Source organism: Choloepus didactylus, chromosome 13 (assembly GCF_015220235.1).
Source record: "Choloepus didactylus isolate mChoDid1 chromosome 13, mChoDid1.pri, whole genome shotgun sequence".
In the NCBI taxonomy this organism is placed as follows: domain Eukaryota; kingdom Metazoa; phylum Chordata; class Mammalia; order Pilosa; family Megalonychidae; genus Choloepus; species Choloepus didactylus.
The window spans coordinates 66,675,211-66,692,360 of record NC_051319.1 but is presented as its reverse complement, the minus strand read 5'-3'; the positions used below and the strand labels follow the sequence as shown (position 1 = coordinate 66,692,360).

The 17,150-nt window shown below is 40.2% G+C and overlaps 1 pseudogene; it reads left to right on the top strand.

The window, feature by feature from the left end:
* Window positions 1-13,939: 13,939 nt before the first annotated feature.
* On the top strand, window positions 13,940-14,708 carry LOC119507740 (annotated as a pseudogene).
* Window positions 14,709-17,150: the final 2,442 nt, after the last annotated feature.

The following is a 17,150-nucleotide window of genomic DNA, read 5'->3' as shown; positions in this document are numbered from 1 at the left end:
ATAAAATGTAAAAAAATATTGAACTCTAGTTAACAATAGGCATGCTGATGTATTTAGGGGAAAGCATATTGATGCATGCAATTTACTTCAAAATACATCAAAAAATAAGATGAATTGATCATGTCTAGAAGTAAGGATAGAAAGATGGATAAATGATAAAGCAAGTACAATAAAATGTTAATGGTAGAATCTAGATGATGAGTGTACAGGTGTTCACTGTAATATTCTTTTAACATTGCTGGATGATTGAAATTGTTCATAATAAAATAATGAAATAGTGGAAGAGAAGGGTCAGTCTTGAGAGAAAAAACTATGATCCATAGATGGTGTTCTCAAGAAATCGTAACCTGCTTGACCATATGATTTCATGTATTTGAAATATACATGAAGTTGTCACAAATACTAATCAAGTATCAATGTTAGCCTGATGGTGATTAAGTTAATTATCATGCATGTTTGAATTGCACATTTTACTGAGCTAAACCACTAGGAAGTCTTTTTTCTACACAATACAAACATATCCTTAGGCTTTTTTATTTAAAGTGCACCCCTCTCACTGATGCTCTTAATTTTTCTTTTCCAGTTAGAAACCAAAAAGAAATGAAAACCATTCTTAATTTAAGAAATCCCCTAATGATTCCTAACAGGTTTGCTGTTTGGTCTTTAGCCAAGATTGCTGTTTGGCTTTCTGTGAAAAAAAAAAAGGAAAAAAAAGAAAAGTACTTTTTATTCATTTTCTGTTTGTAACAGCTATCCAGAAATCTTACAGGTTCTCTCTACTGTCAAAAAATCTGGTCATGGGCTTTTCAACAATAAGTAAAAATACTTACGCTGATTTATCTGGGGTCTGGTTTATCTCAACATGATTTCTTCAAACACCTCATTACTGAATTGCTATTTAGTTTCCTGAAGGCTATTGCCATCTGCAATTCTCATAGCTTTTAGGAAATGAAGGACAGGTTGTATGTGAGCTGTGGGATGATTGATAGTAGAATCACATTTTTGAAAAGTTTGCAACAAGAATGGCAACTCCCTCGAGACACTTCATTGTAAGCCAAATTCAACATATCCTGCCCCTTCCAAATGTTTCTTTGGACCTGAATTTATATGTTGCTGAATAAACAATCTATCCATATTGTTTAATATAATGTAAGATCTTTGTGCAATGTTGTCTCCGACCTTAAAACCTCCTTAGCCATTCTATAGCTGTCCAAGGCCAAGGACAGAGCTGTTTCAGCAGCCCCTGGAATCTGTGTCCTCAGTTCGTGTTGGTTTGTTGTTGTAAAAACAATGCACAATTGCTTTTCCATGATCTCTCAGAGAATGATCTTAGCAACATTTAACCACAAAGCCTTCAACGTCTAAGACATTAGGCTGATGCAAATTTACTGATGATGATGACGATGGTGATGATGATGATGATGGTGTGCACAGTTTCATCTTTTCCTGGGCATTATGGTCCAGGCATTTTGCTGGTTATCTTTTCCTTTCTTTCACTGTATCTATATCTTAAAGAGAATACGAGTTAATTTTGTATTTGTATCCTTTCATCCCCAAAATTCCCTATGCCAGAGAGACAGGACTGATTGCACCAAAAAGTTTCATCAAGCAGGAGAAATAGCCACTCATGTTATTTATGTGATATGGTATCTCTTTTCTTTGATGAGAAGACAGTTGGAATGCAAAAGATGGATAGTCCCAACATATGCTCCATTTAATGTCTTTCATTGTTAAAGTCAGACTGTAAAAATTGCCTTTTTTAGTAGGAAGAGTGGGAGCCTCAATACACAAATTAGCTGAAATAATATTCAGTCTCTACAAATAGCTTGTAATGTGTCCAAGAAGAAAAATAAAGTTCCTTTTATCTGTCATTTTCACGAAAGTCATGAACCCTGAGTGTATAAATGAGCCACATGTGCTCATTTATCTTATTCCACCCTTCACTCTTCTTTTTTCCTTGCTCATAAATAGGAAATAAGGTTTCTACATTTAAAAAAACAAACAAAGCTCATGATTGTTCTGATTTATTTCACAATAAGTTTATGTCTATGTATGCCACTTTCATGTGTACTCACACAAATCTGCTATTCAATTAGCCATGTGGAACAAAGAGCCTTCCTTTTCTGCAATATTTGGTTTATTGGGGAGTCCAGTTTTGTCTAAATATATTATTATAATCTGATTTTTTTCTATAGTATATGTTATGTTTTTTGCTTATTCTATACTCCCACAAAAGTCTTCATTTTCATAATGTAATATTTTAAAACTGGAAGGGAATGCTGAAACACTTAGTACAAAACTCTTCTAGGGATGAAGAATAAGACCCAGAACCAAGAAGTTTTGGAACCTACATAATCTGACTTCCAGTCCAGCACTCTTCTTTTTCCAAGACTGTATGTGATCTGAAACTATTCTTATTCTGCAACTTCTGGCTTTAATCCATAGGTAAGGCAACCATTAATTTTCTGTAGATAAACTATTTGAGTTATGTATACTAGGATTTTAAAGAATTTCTTTTCCATTTCCTTAATTTCTCTCATTGAATCCAAGAATTTAACTTGAAAACTAAACCTTTTAAACTAATTCAAAAGGTACTATACAAGCCATTAAAGTCTCAGTCTCTCTCCCTCCTCTCTCCCTCCACCCACCCCACTCTTTGCAACAGCACCCAGCATGTAATCTCAAAAGTCAGTGTCATATATCTGAATATGATTAAAAAGGGAAAAGTTAGGTTGTACATATGCTGCCAGAATAAAAAATTTTTTAAATTCCATGGAACTACACTACATGAACAGAGAACCCTAAGTTAAACCATGGACTTTAATTAATAGTACAATTACCAATTTTAACAAATGCTCCACACCAATGCAAGGGTAGTGGGGTGGTATATGGGAATCCTGTATTTACGCATGATTGTTCTGTAAACCCACAACCTCTTTAATTAAAAAAAAAGTCAGTGTCACAAGTTTCGTCCTTGTTTCAATTTGCAGCAGATTTTAATGAGTTGCCACACTTGCCATTCTTGATTCATTTTGTTCCTTCATTTGTATGGAACTCTACTAAGAAGTTCTCATTTGTACTCTAGTGACAGAAACAGCAATACATGCTGATTTCATGAAAGATGTGGTGATATGGAAGTACCAAAAAGGTGTTCCCATTCTGATACAAATGCATTCAAATCTCCCTTGCTAATTCATATGTCCCTTTCATTAAGGCAGTATTCGACAAATTTTAGCAAATGCGATAGAGGATGTTGTCTTTCAGAAGGAACTGAAGTGTCATACTGTGTATCTTTCAGAGTTTTACAAACAGGACATCATTTGTTCATTCAGTAAGTATTCAAGGAAACTACTCTGTGTCCGTGTGTACTAGACACCAAAGATACAAAGATGGATGAGCATAGTCCCTGTTTCGGGAGCTCATGCTTCTTAAGGAAGACAAAGAAGTAAATTCATGTGAGGTGTGAGTTCAGTGGTGCAGCCCCTCGCTCAGCAAAGAAGAAGGGAGGATTATAGGAACGATCTGGGAGAGCTTCCTGGAGGAGGTTATACTTAAGCTGCCTCTCCAAGGATGAGTAAGGTTTAGCCAAGCACATAAAAGAAAGTAGAGAGATCTAGGCAGATAAATATCACTTGCAACAGCCACATGTCAAGCCAAAATTCCTGTACTGAACAAAAATTCATAACTTTTAGGCATGGCAAGTTAACTTTCAAAATAAGGTAAGGAAATTGATATGATGACCTCTGCACAACAGAGTGCTAAGCCTGCTACAGATGTCTAAGCATGCTCCCTTTTTATGTCCAATTAGATGGTTCCAAAAGGTATTCATTGCCACACTTACTATCACAAATATATTCACTTTGTCACCCATCAAATGTATGTAAGTAACAATAGATAATGAAAGAGGATGGGGGAAGAGAGGAAGTTGGGGGCACAAAGTGGAGTACAATGGAGAGATACTGAACTTGGAGTCCGTAGCCTAGAAACCCACTATCAGCTCCATCCTTCTCTAGATCCCCAATCTTGAAAGAACCATTTAACTCCTCTGAATTTAATGTCTTCAACCTTTAATTGGGAAAGAATATAACTTTACTTCTTCACAAAATAGTGGTGAATATCAAATAAGAGTCTTTTGGAAAGTATATAGCATTTGACAGTTATAAACTATTGTTATCTACTGTACAGTGCATACATAACAGCCCTTTATGTGTAAACATAGAGCTAATGTGCACCTACAGCATTGCAAATGGAAAAACACTGAGTCATTTCAGTACTTTTACATCACAATTCTTTTCACACTTGCAATGTTCAATGTTTACTTTCTCTGTTGTCTGAGTTGTCTTATACACCACGGCAGTTCCTGCACCTAGCAAATTGTTCAGAAATATGCTGAAAGAGAGGAAACCAAAATAGTACTTAGCAAATATTTTCTTATTATGAATACATTTTTTAAAACCTGAATTATATATATAAATAAACAACTTTTCACTGGCTCTACAGACATATTTTTTTTTTATTGTACACAAAGCGATATTTGATTTGGAAAGTTAATTTCCAGTGGATTTTCTTAGATGGTACTTTTGGCCAACTGTGATCTTTCCTGAACATGCATAGCAGTATTAGCCATACACCATTTCTTCAAAATATATTTACTAGATACCTACAATATATAATTATGGCATGAACTATATACTGTGCAGAAAAACAAGTGCCTAAGAAGAGCTTCCCATCTCAAATAAAGTTATCTGACCCATACAAAGCAACATGTGTTTAAGTGTGGAATAAGGAGTTCAGGCCAAAACAGTACAGTAGTTTAAAGGAAGGAGAGACATGGAGTGATCAGATGATGCTTTCATAGAGCATTATAATAATAGTTAACATTTATCAAGTGTTTATCAAGTGCCAAGCACTGTTCTATGTTTTCAACACATATTAGCTCATTCCGTGCTCGCAAAAACCTTTGAGTTGCGTACTATTATATTCCCGTTTTAAATAAAAGGAAATTGTGGCAGAGCGAGGTCAAGTAACCTGCAAAATTCCTCCTAGTAATAGAGATGAATCTGAACCTACAGTCTTACTCTAGCAACTTCACTTCTGATTACTGTATAATGCCGCCTCAGATAGAACCTACATCTTCACAACTGAGTCAGATTTGAATGATCAGAGGAAAGGACACTGATAAAGTAGGGGGGAAGAGTGAGCATGAACGAGCAAAGGCATGGAGCTGGGCTGCACAAGATGAGCCCAACTGGAATGTAGAGTTCCTGCTAAAGAATGGTGGAAGTCACATCTGGAAAGATCAGACAAGTTCAAACTATGAAGCTCTGAGTATTAAGCTGAATGATTGGACTTTGTTGTCTGGGCAATGAAGACCGGTTAGTGAGTTTTCCTCTAAGCTCAAAAACATTAAGTCAGTTCTGTGCAGAGGTCTGCAACAGGAGATGTACCTTCTGGCTTTCAGGTAACTTTTCTTTTTCCAGAAAGAAGGGTGTGCCATCTCTGAAATCTGTGCTCCTGGCTGTTTCACTGACATCTGTCTCTCTTCCTAACAGCTCCCAATTTCCATCTGAGGCTGTTAGGAATCTGTGAGTACACTGTGAGTATCCAGGGCTGGGAAATGTGACCAGGCTAAACCAATCAGTTACTTTATACCCTCTGACAAGATAGTCAGTCAATTTTGCATTTATCTTGGTACTTTTCCTTAAGATCTTGGGATAAAGGATTTGAGTCCTGAGGAGCTAGCCTGAGAATGAATCCAACACACAGATAGAACACAATGAAGAGAGACACAGAAATGGAGCTCAAGTCCTTCTGATATAATTGACTTCCGAATCTCACATGCCTGAAGCCCATTTCATTTCTGGACTTTCTAGATATGCGAACTGCTATATTTTCTTTGTTGTTTAAGCCACTTACAATAGATTTTCTATTATTGCAATAAAAATAATTCTACGTAATACATTGCCTGATGCTAACGTTTTCTCCTTGATTTTAGGACCAACAAAAGCTCTGAGTTAGGATATACAGCCTGTAATAATGTTTCCTTTTTACATGACTGCTTCGTCAGGACCTTTTCACAAGGACAAATCCCAGTGATTTTTCATAGTTCAGCTCTGAAGCCTCAAATACTGAGTCAGAATCTTCTTTCCCAGGACTGCTGAAGTCCCTGCAATCTGGAGCTTGGAAAGGCACTAGGGTGACCAAAGAATTGCTGTATATCATGCTCAGGGCTTTCACATCAAAGTACCCAGTGGAGGCCTGATCCTGTTCAAAATGACAAATTAAAATGAATCCCAGTGCTTTATTCTCTAAGAACGTAAGACATGTTTTCTTTTTGAACATTTCACTGCACTGTCTTCAGAATCAAGCACTCTAAAGTATGTTATTATACCTTGAGCTTCTTGACACATTTCCTAATAATTTGAAGCTTCTGACATTTATACAATAAAAGACTGTGCTTCTGGAAAAAAAAAATCAATGAATCTTTGGCAATCATCCTAAGTCTGTAGAGATTAAATTCCTTTCCCAGACATTGCTATTCCATATCAAACACAGAGTCATGCGGTATAATTAAGATAGTTGTAGAACCACGTATTTCATGCCCTAACTGTCTGCTTGAAACTATCTTGGGAAGTTCAAAAATAATAGGAAGCTACATCTTAACCAGAGTAATTACATTTGCTAAGCAGAATGAGATGAGTAAGAGCTATGTAAAAGAAATAAATAAATCCACCAGAAAACCAAGAACTTCTACACTCATTCTGATACATAAACCTTGCTGATAATAAAAAAAAAAGAAAAGAAAAAGAAACAGAAAGAAGAAAAAATGTTCAACCACGGTTACAACTCCCAGGGGAATGGCTGCTATTATCCCCTATTGAGTTGGTACTTACCATACAGAGCCTGAACAATTCATACAGAAAAATAAACCATAACATTCCTGTTTATTATTACTTTAGCTGAGAGGTGGTGACATTAAACAGTTCTGCACTGCTGCTATAAATCAGCAGGCTGGAGATGTTCTCAGCATGGAACTAGGACTCCTTGGAAACCACTCTCATCAAAGCAACCAGCTGTCAGAATTCTTCAAATTAAACTGTTATTGCAGTAGTATTCATTAGTCAGTTACTGGCTATTAAGATATTTTTATACCGGCACCATTGACATTGGCTGTTGCTTTTTAATATGCAAGTTATATATAAACATGATTCAGTGGCTCACATGAGGATGACAGACTGTTAGAACTTGGTGTCCCCTGTCTTAAGGCTGCAGCAAGGGGCATCTGTCTTATTCGTGAACACATGAATTGCTCAAGGAAGTTGGACATTTGTTCTGGTGGCTGGGGTGGAGAGAAGGGTCATAATAATATATTTCAACACTAGTTATTTGCCCAGCAAAGTGATAGCTCAACATCAGAAATTATAACTCTTAAAGCTGTTACTGAGCCCCTGATGACAGTGGTTTATGCTTCTCCAGCTTGATGGTGTAGATTTCAGCTTCATCTTAGTTTCCGGGCACGTGTTTAACCTTGCTTGAAATCCAGACTCAAACCAAGGATGTAAAATTGGATGCGAGGAAAAGAAAAGGGGAAAATCAGTATACAGGCTCTGATAGAAAGAAAAAAAGTATGACAAGAGGTGGGTTCTTACTATTCATAACAGTTCCTTAGCATGTGGAAAAGTTCTTAAGCCTCAGTTTAGTTTTCCAGCAAATTTTCTCTACATCATATTATTTCAACTAGAAAAATATTTGCTAAATACTCACTAGCCTAGAACAATTGCTATATTACCTATATACATACCACAAACTCATTTGCACATAAAGACCACAGACCTTCTACTTTTCCCTCCCCTCACAGTTCTCCCCACCTGGTGTAGAGAATAGTAATCTTTTAGTTGAAATGGAGAATATTTAGTCTAAATTATTTATTTTCTAGGTGATGAAAGTGAAGCTCAATTAGGTGACTGGTGTCTTAATTTTGTTTTCCTTCACTGTTTCTAAAACTTCTTGGACACCACCACCACCCCCACCCATTCCACCTGGAAGATAAACTGTTTCCTGATCTTCATACCCATGAACATGCCAATGAACTGTATATAAACAATTCAGTCTCTATTGTGAGAAAGTGTGGGAGTAGTCATTCTCTCAGACCCAGGACCTCAGCAACCCAGAGTTAAACACATGTGGGACGTGATTTGGTGTGCTGGGGCTGCCTTGCCCCAGCTCCCAAGAGCCAGTTGTTAAGTTTCAGGAATTTTGTGGGCTACTGACAAACATCAGTTAGTAGCTTGAACTGGGTCATGGTGGGATTATTTACATCACATTACCAATTACGGGTCTGGCATTTTCTTTTTCCTTCTGGAGATCTGGTTGTTAACCATTTACTAAAACACCCCTGGTTTGCTGCTGAGTCTCCTTTGCAACATTCAGACCCAGGAGCCTGTGCCCCAGTAACGAACACTGCCACCTCTAACCCCGTGAATCCATTCATTAAGTAAATGCTTACTGAGTGCCTACCGTGCCTCAGGCACCTTGGCCACCCCCTTCCATCATGCTGAACACTAAGGGCTATTCAACTCACCCTCCGCCTGTGCACCACAATACAGACCTAAATCTGCCTGAAAAAAAAAGGAGTAGATTTCTAAATCTCCCAGAGGGACTCATCAGAGAGCCACAAGCCTGTGAGGAGGTGTCTACAGGCCTGTGTCTGCCAAGAGGGTCACTTTTTCTAATTTACTTAAAGGGGCCTTGTGGGCCCACAGAGGGCCCTGCAGGTGCTGCAAATGCTGAGGACATGGCAGTGAGCAAGTCAAACAGCTCACCTTCCAGTGAGGGGACAAAATGAACATGGTAATTTGTGAAAGCAACAGCATCATGAAGAGAAGGATGGAGGGTGGTAGGAGGGGAGCTTCTGTGGGTCACAGATCAGGACAGACCTCTCTGGGCCTGGGAAAGGAGCACTCCGAACAAAAAAAAAAAAAAAAAAAAACACAAGAGCAAAGGCCCTGAGTCAAGAGTGAGCTTACACTTACTCAGGAACAGAAGTCCAGTGTGACTGGAGCAGGATGGGCAAGGTGGGGGGAGGACAAAAGACAGGGGCACAGAGGTAGGCAGAAGCCTTCATCTTCCATGGAAAGGAGTTTGGATTTTAGTCTATATGCAGTGAGAAGCTACTGGGATGTTTTAAGGGGATCCGTGATTTGTGTTTTTAAAAGATCACTTGGCAATAAAATTGAATTTTTTTTTTTTAAAGTACTGGACTAGCTAGAAGGAAATACCTGAAACTGTTGAACTGCAACCCAGGAGACTTGATTCTTGAATATGATTGTATAACTATGTAGTTTACATGGTGTGACTGTTTAACTGTGAAAATCTTGTGGCTCACACTCCCTTTATCCAGTGTATGGATAGATGAGTAGAAAAATGAGGACAAAAAGTAAATGAATAATAGGGAGGGATGGGGGCGGGGTATGGGATGTTTTGGGTGTTCTTTTTTACTTTAAATTTTATTCTTATTTTTATTCTGTGGAGTAATGAAAATGTTCAAAAATTGATTGTGGTGATGAACACACAACTATATGATGGTACTGTGAAAAACTGATTGTACACTGTGGATGATTGTATGGTATGTGAATATATCTCAATAAAATTGAATTAAAAAAAACACTTAGGCTTCTGCATGTAAATCAGATTGTAGAAGCAAGAGATTGGATGCCCCTCAACCCAGACTTGAGTGTGCATTTCTCAGACAGTGCTGCTGCTTTGTATTCTGATTTTTAAATTTATTTTCAAATCTTGTACCTGAAATCCAGCCCAGACCTCCTGGCTCAATCACAACTCACCAGACCAGGACTGAGCTTCAGCCCTTGCAAGTCTCAGTGTTTGGTTTTCCTTGAGTTGTTTCCAGAATAGTATTTTATTAAAAGCATATCACGGTGTGAATACTGGAATAATTCAAAAGATTACTTCAGAAGCACAGGACAACAAAAACAGAGCACCAGGACAAAGGGAAAATATGCTTTGTCTCACAAGTCGGACCTGACTTTGAGTCTGAGAGGTCTTACAGGGCTGAAAGTCTCTTATTCTAAGCCAGTGTTTCTCAATCGTGGAAGCATGTTGTAATCCCCTGAGGGCTTTTAAAAATTACCAGTGCCCAAGTCCTATCCCAAGAGTTTCTGATTTCTTCCATCTGTGGAGGAATTAAGGCAACAGAGTGTTTTAAAAGCTACCCAAGTAATTCTAACAGATAACCATGATTGAAAACCACAGACCTAAATGCCTGGATGTTCTGCCAGTAGGAGAAGAAATATGCTGAAGGACTCTATATGGAGCAATAGCAGCCACATCCACTCACCTTTGAGTCTGGAATGACAAACAGTGGCACTGGTTTCCCACACCCCCACCACCTCCCAGATTTAGATGCACAGTTAATTTGGCCATAGAGAGCCCAAATAGCAAAAGAGACTATTTTTAGAATTTAGGATATGGGTTAAGCCTAGATGTAAGCCATCCCAAAAAATAGATGTGAGCCATCTCCAACAGCAGACTTCTAGAAGTGACCGCTTCATAGAGATTGACTTGCTCTTACTCAGTTTAGAAATATGAATCTAAAGTGGGATCATGTGAGACCCCTTTCCTATAAGTATCAGCTGTCACTCAGATACTCAGACCTTGAATGCAAACACACACAAATAAGTATCAGAAGAGAGCTCTCTCCTCGTTCCCACCATCTGGCCTCAATATTTCTCTACCATCCACAGAGACATTTCAAATGTCACTTCTTTTCATTTCTCCTTTGTAAAACTATCATATTCAAGAGAACCTCCTGTCTTCTTATATACTTATTTTATGTAAGAGCCTGCTGCCTGATGGTAACAAAGAAGAAAAAGCCTTTTATTTTATTTTATTTTTTTAATTCACAGGGGGATTTTGAGGGTATTGAAGAGTAGGACTGTTCTTTCCTCATGAAGTAAATATCTGCTGAAATGGACTGAGGAAACACTGTGCAATAGCGTGGAAAGCAAGTATTTTCTGCCTGCCACAAGACTTTTCAGCCTGTTTCTTTGGAGTCACTAGGACACCTTGCTTCTAGTTAAACGGTGATTTCATACAGAATTCCACTTTCCATTGTGCAATCATTGTCATTGCTTGAGGGACAAAAAGGCTTATTCTCAGAAAACGAAAATTGGTTCTAACCATTTATTCCATTTAGTAACTAAGTTCATGTCAGGCTGATGGAAATATAATGGTACATGGAAGAATATTTTCATGAGGGTTTATAAATATTTCCCAAACAGATTCTTTTAATTTTTAAAAGCCTCATGATAACTCTCCTTGAAGACTCCAGCAAATTGCTTTACTAAGTTTCACAATTTAAGTCATTTTGAAGAAAGGATCTTTTCATAAAAAGCTAGAGGGCATTTATATTCTGTCCATCCAGTCACTGTATATGGGCCTTTTTCTTTGTTTTAATGTTGAGTCCCAAAGAATAAAGCAAAGATAAAGTTGAAAACAAAGCAGCCAGTTTTTGCTGAAGGGTAGGATGATATCAGAGGCAGCTAAACTGGTTATCTGCAAGGGAGGTTATATGAATACTGCCACCTCGTTGGTTTACCCCTTATAAAGGTGGCTTTGGCCTTTTTGCACACTTGGAGAAAATCGTATTCATTGTGTGGCCACATCTGTGAAATAGAGCTCTATGATGAAGACAGTGCCCTGAGATAGAAGGCAACCTTTGCTTCACTATCAGGCAGCTGAGGAAGTACAGCCATATCTCAGGGCTATGAGTGATGCCATTGAAAGGTGAGCTGTTAAAAAGGAAAACAAAAATCAGTGGTCTCCCACTGTAGTCTCTCCAATAGGAAGACATTCTGCCCAGGAAGAAATGTCACGGCTGGGTTGGATTACTTACTCCTGGAGTGACAATGCTATTCTGGAACAAAAGGTGCTGATAACAGCCAGGAAACCGAGCTGTGACAGAAAAGCTGTGGTTCCTCTCTTTTTGTTCTGTTGCTCTAATCAAAAGAAATTTATCCCTGAAAATAAAACACTGAAGTAGAGGACAAAACAGAGAGAAGTTGTTGAAGACCTTATTTTCCAAATTGGTAACACTCCTGTCCCACAACTACAATCTCAGTCTTTGAGGTAGCAGTTAACTTACTCTTAAATTTCAACTATTATAGAAGCAGTTCCTCATTTGGGGGATGCATAGTCCTCCACAAAAAAATATGAGAGTTCCTCTTTATAACCTGCCCTATTCCAAAATAATAACTTTATTTTTTTTCTTCATTTTATTGAGATATATTCACATACCACTCAGTCATACAAAACAAATCATACATTCGATTGTCCACAGTACCCAAAATAATAACTTTAAAGTATTATACTGAATATCTAAAGCTCAGAATAAAAGGAATTTTGAAATTTTGCCCTTACCAATGATATAGGCATATACCATTATATCACCTTCTCAACTGCCATTTCAAATTTCTGAGGGCCATTTTTTTCTTTGCCTGATTCTAGCATCTTCAAGGGTTAATTATTCACTCTGTGAATGTTCTAGACACTTTGTTCCTTTTCTTTCTCTCTCCTGCTGCATTATCTTGATCTCACCGTTCACTCTCATTGTGCCAAAGGCAAATCAAGGATATAGGACTCAAACCAGCCAGCTTGGCTCCTCTGAAACAAGTTTGGCAAAGAATTTGATGGGTAAGGAAGTACTAGGAATTGTTGGCTGAAATGGGGTTTTAAAATGTTCCATGGATTTTTTTGTTTTGTTTTCTCTGCTCTCACCGTTTCCCATCCAAAATTATAAGTGAAAGCTAAATGTTTTATGTATCAACATCTGGACACAATGTAGGCTATGTATACAATATGATGACTGTAAAGCTATTTGGAGTAATAGAACATCTGGTGGGAAAGAGAGGTTTTGAAAATTGTCTAAACTATCAATGTTGTCATTTTTATTTTTCTATCAAGTGTTTGTAAAAGAGTAGTATTTTGCACATTGTTGGCATAAATAATACATTAAAATCACATGGAGACATTTTTCCAAACATACAAATGTAGTGTCTAAGCCTGCAGATTCTGATTCAGTGTCTGGGATAGGGTTGTGGCATGTACACTTTTTTAAAACTTTCCCAGGTGATTCTGAAGTAGACCCCTAGTTGAGAAGTGGTAACATAAAGAATAATTTTTATGTTTTTAAAGAGCAGTATTTCTACCTGCAAATTCCAAAAACTGACTCAAGAAAAAGTAGAAAATGTCAACAGAGATATAACAAGTAAAGAGATTAAATCAGTCATCAAAAACCTTCCATCAAAGAAAAGTCCTGGAGTAGATGGCTTCACTGATTAATTCTATCAAATATTTAAAGAATTAACATCAATTCTATGCCAACTCTTCCAAAAAATTCAAGAGAAGGGAATACCTCCTTATTCAAAGATGCCAAATTACACTGATACCAAAGCCAGATAAAGACACCCCAAAAAGAATTACATGTCAATTTCCCTTATAAATAGAGATGCAAAAATCATTTTTAAAAAAATACTAGCAAACTGAATTCATCACCTAGTAAAAGGATTATATACTCCATGACCAAGTGGCATTTTATCCTGCAAGGGTGGTTCAACATATAAAAATCGATGTAATACACCACATTAACAGAACAAAGGAAAACAAAAACAAAAACAAAAACACACATACATGATCATCGCAGTAGATGCAGAAAAGGAATTTGACAAAATTCAGCACCTTTCCCCTCACCAGTCGCTTCCCCCGGAGAGACCCAGGCGGCCCAGCCTCCGGGCCCTCGGAGCCTCTGGAGAGCATCCAGGCGGCTGGGCCGCAATGTAAGGAGAAGCGGTCCCAGGGACCAGCAGGTGCCTCAGGCCAAGGAGCGGGGGAATGGCAGAGCCCGAAAGACTGTGTCCCTTTCTGAATGGAGTCTATGAAAACATTGAGAGCTCTGAGTGAAAATCGTGACCTACCTGGTAAAGACACGTTTGTGAACAGCCAGGGGTGGTCCTCGAGGCACTGCGTGCGGACCCTTAAAGCAGGCACTGTGGGGAACCTGTCTAGTGGGAAGTGGCCCTCGTGCGTCTGAAAGGGACCTACGTCCAGGAGTAGTCCCTTGAAAGGAGTCGGCTTAAGGAGATTGTGGTGGACGGTCAGTTACCTGCTGCTGATCCGAGATGGAGGAGGCCCCCGCGAGCTACAGTTTACCATCTCCGTGGACGCTGTGGTGTTTGTGTTCCCCCAGATGGATGAAATCACCTTTGAAGCCGTGTATAACTACTTCCTGCCCCGGTGCCCGTGGTCCTGGTGGATACGCAGGACACCATCGGTCCATCAGTGCTGCGACCTCCCTGGCTATCGATGAGTAGGGACCACAAACTCCCCACAGACTTGAAGCGTTGTGCCTACCTATTATGAGAGGAGCGCAACCTCCGGGCTCGACGTGGAGCTCGTCTTCCAGGGACGGAAGAAGCAGCAGCTGGCCAAGGAGTCCCACAAGTCACGGCCTAATGCTCCCAGCTGCCAGACAATGTTCCCGCCTCATCCCGGAGGAGCACATCAAACAGGCCACGAAGGGCGGCCGCGCTTTCAGCGTCTGTTTGTCCTCATACCCAGCATCAGCCAGCCAGGGGGAGCTTCGCATCGAGACTATCGCCGTCTCCTCCAGCGCCACACCCACCCACAAGCAGTAGAAGCGGCACTGACTTGGACGGGGAGAGAAAGGCTACAGAGTGCAATGTGATCAGTATCGAGAGTAGCCGCACAGTCTCATCAAGCATCCTGTTGAAGAGGGCTGCTTCACCTATCACCCTAGCCTGCATGATTACATCCACAACATTCATGGCAAGGAGACTGACCCTCTGTGAACGACAGTGAAAGTGCCAGGGAAGCAGCTGCCCCTTGCCACATCTATCACAGCCGCAGGCACCAGTCCTGAGCCAGTAAGCTGGCCTTGGAGTGAAGTAACACATAGCTGGGCGTAGGCACAGATGCAGAGCAATCATTTGAATTTGTGATGGTGTCCCTCACTGGGCAAACATGACACTTTGAGGCCTCCAGAGCAGAAGAGTAGGAGGTTTGGTTACAAAGTGATCAGCGTCAGATCCTCACCTGTCTGCATGGCTGCCACAGTGAAGTGTCAAGCACTAGACACTACTAGGGAATCAAAACGCAACTCTGGCTGTGCACGCTGTCTGCACGTTTCATTTCAGGCGTCTCTGTATTGATTGTGATATACTCAATCCAGACTGAGCCAGCCTGAACTTGGGTGCCCTGATGTGTACTGAGTGCTCAGGAAACACCTGCATCTGGAGACTCACCTATCCCAAATATATTCTCTTGACCTCAATGACTGGCCACCTGAGCTATTAGCTGCCATGACTGTGATGGACAATGCCCTACTCAATAGGGTCTGGAAGAGAGCTCTGGATGCCTAGGCAAAGCCAAGGCCCGAAGCTCTGAGAGAGAAGGCATGTTGGATATGCACCAAATTCGAGCAAGTTCAGATGTGCATCTAGGGCAGCATCAGCTTTGGGCTAGGTTGAAAGTTGACCTATAACTGCCAGTGATGCTGCTGGCCCAAGGATCCAAGGAGGAACTGAATGAGACATACAGGGATGGAGATGGGCAAACACCGCTGAATCTCTCTAGTGCCAAGTGCCATGGCCAATGTCATCTTTACGCAGTTGCTCACTTGGTATGGAGTGGACATGAGAAGCCCAGATGCCCAAAACCTGACTTGATCCAGCACAGCTGCCTAGGGGAGGGCTGCAGCTTAGCACCTACCCCAACAGAGAGCCTACCAATGGCACCAACACCTCTGCTGAGCTGCACTGGAGTCCTAGTCTCCCATAAAGTCCAAGAAGAGGACAGAGCGTCAGAAGGACCACATGGCAGGGGGCCATCCTCCCTCCAGACACTAGGGGTAACCAAGACACAGAGACTGAAATCTAGGGACACGCAGAAAGGAAGGAGAAGAAATTAGGGAAGAGTTTTAAAGAGGAGAAGAGATAAATGGGAAAGAGCAAAGGGATCAGAGGAGAGGAGAGGTTTGGAATTTAAGCTGCGACACAGAAAGGGAGTGCAGGTATTTAGACCTCTGCCCTATAGGAGCCACTGAAAAGAGACAAGACTCTGGAGGTAACTGTGAAGAGAGGGGAGCAGGCCCTTTCCCTTCTTCCAAATTCCTACCGTTTAGTGTCAGCCCTTGCAAGCCTTTGTTCTAAAATGAAAAATGGATAGGACATAGGTTAAGGAGTACTGGCTGTTCTAGTTTGCTAATGCTGCGGAATGCAAAACACCAGAGACGGATTGGCTTTTATAAAAAGGGGGTTTATTTGGCTACACAGTTACAGTCTTAAGGCCATAAAGTGTCCAAGGTAACACATCAGTATTCGGGTACCTTCCCTGGAGGATGGCCAATGGCATCCGGAAAACTTCTGTTAGCTGGGAAGGCACGTGGCTGGCATCTGCTCCAAAGTTCTGGTTTCAAAATGGCTTTCTCCCAGGACGTTCCTCTGTAGCAAGCTTGCTCCTCTTCAGAACGTCACTCACAGCTGCACTGAGTTCCCCCCCTCTGAGTCAGCACATCTACATGGCTCCACCGATCAAGGCCCACCCTGAATGGGTGGGGCCACGCCCCCACAGGAATATCTCATCAGAGTCATCACCCACAGCTGGGTGGGGCACACTCCAAGCAAATCTAATCGGCACCAAAACGTCCGCCCCACAAGACTACATCAAAGATAATGGTGTTTGGGGGACACAATACATTCAAACTGGCACACTGGGTAACAGAGACAAGGAAGTGATCTGTGAGTCCCATATAAAAATTGGACATTGGAATATTTATGTTTCTGTACATATTTTGTGTGCATGTATGATGAGCCAATCAATCAGACTGTGTGTGTGAAAAAAAAATTCATAATTAACACCCTTTCATTATTAAAACACTCAGAAAATGAGGAATTTAAGGGAACTACCTTAAAAAGAAAAAGCCCGTTTATTAGAAATGCACAGTTAACTGCATACTCAGTGGTAAAAGATTGAAGTGTTCCTACCAAGATCAGGTACTAGGCAAGGATGACTGCTTTCACCACTGCTGTTCAACATTGTAACAGAAGTTCTTACTAGAG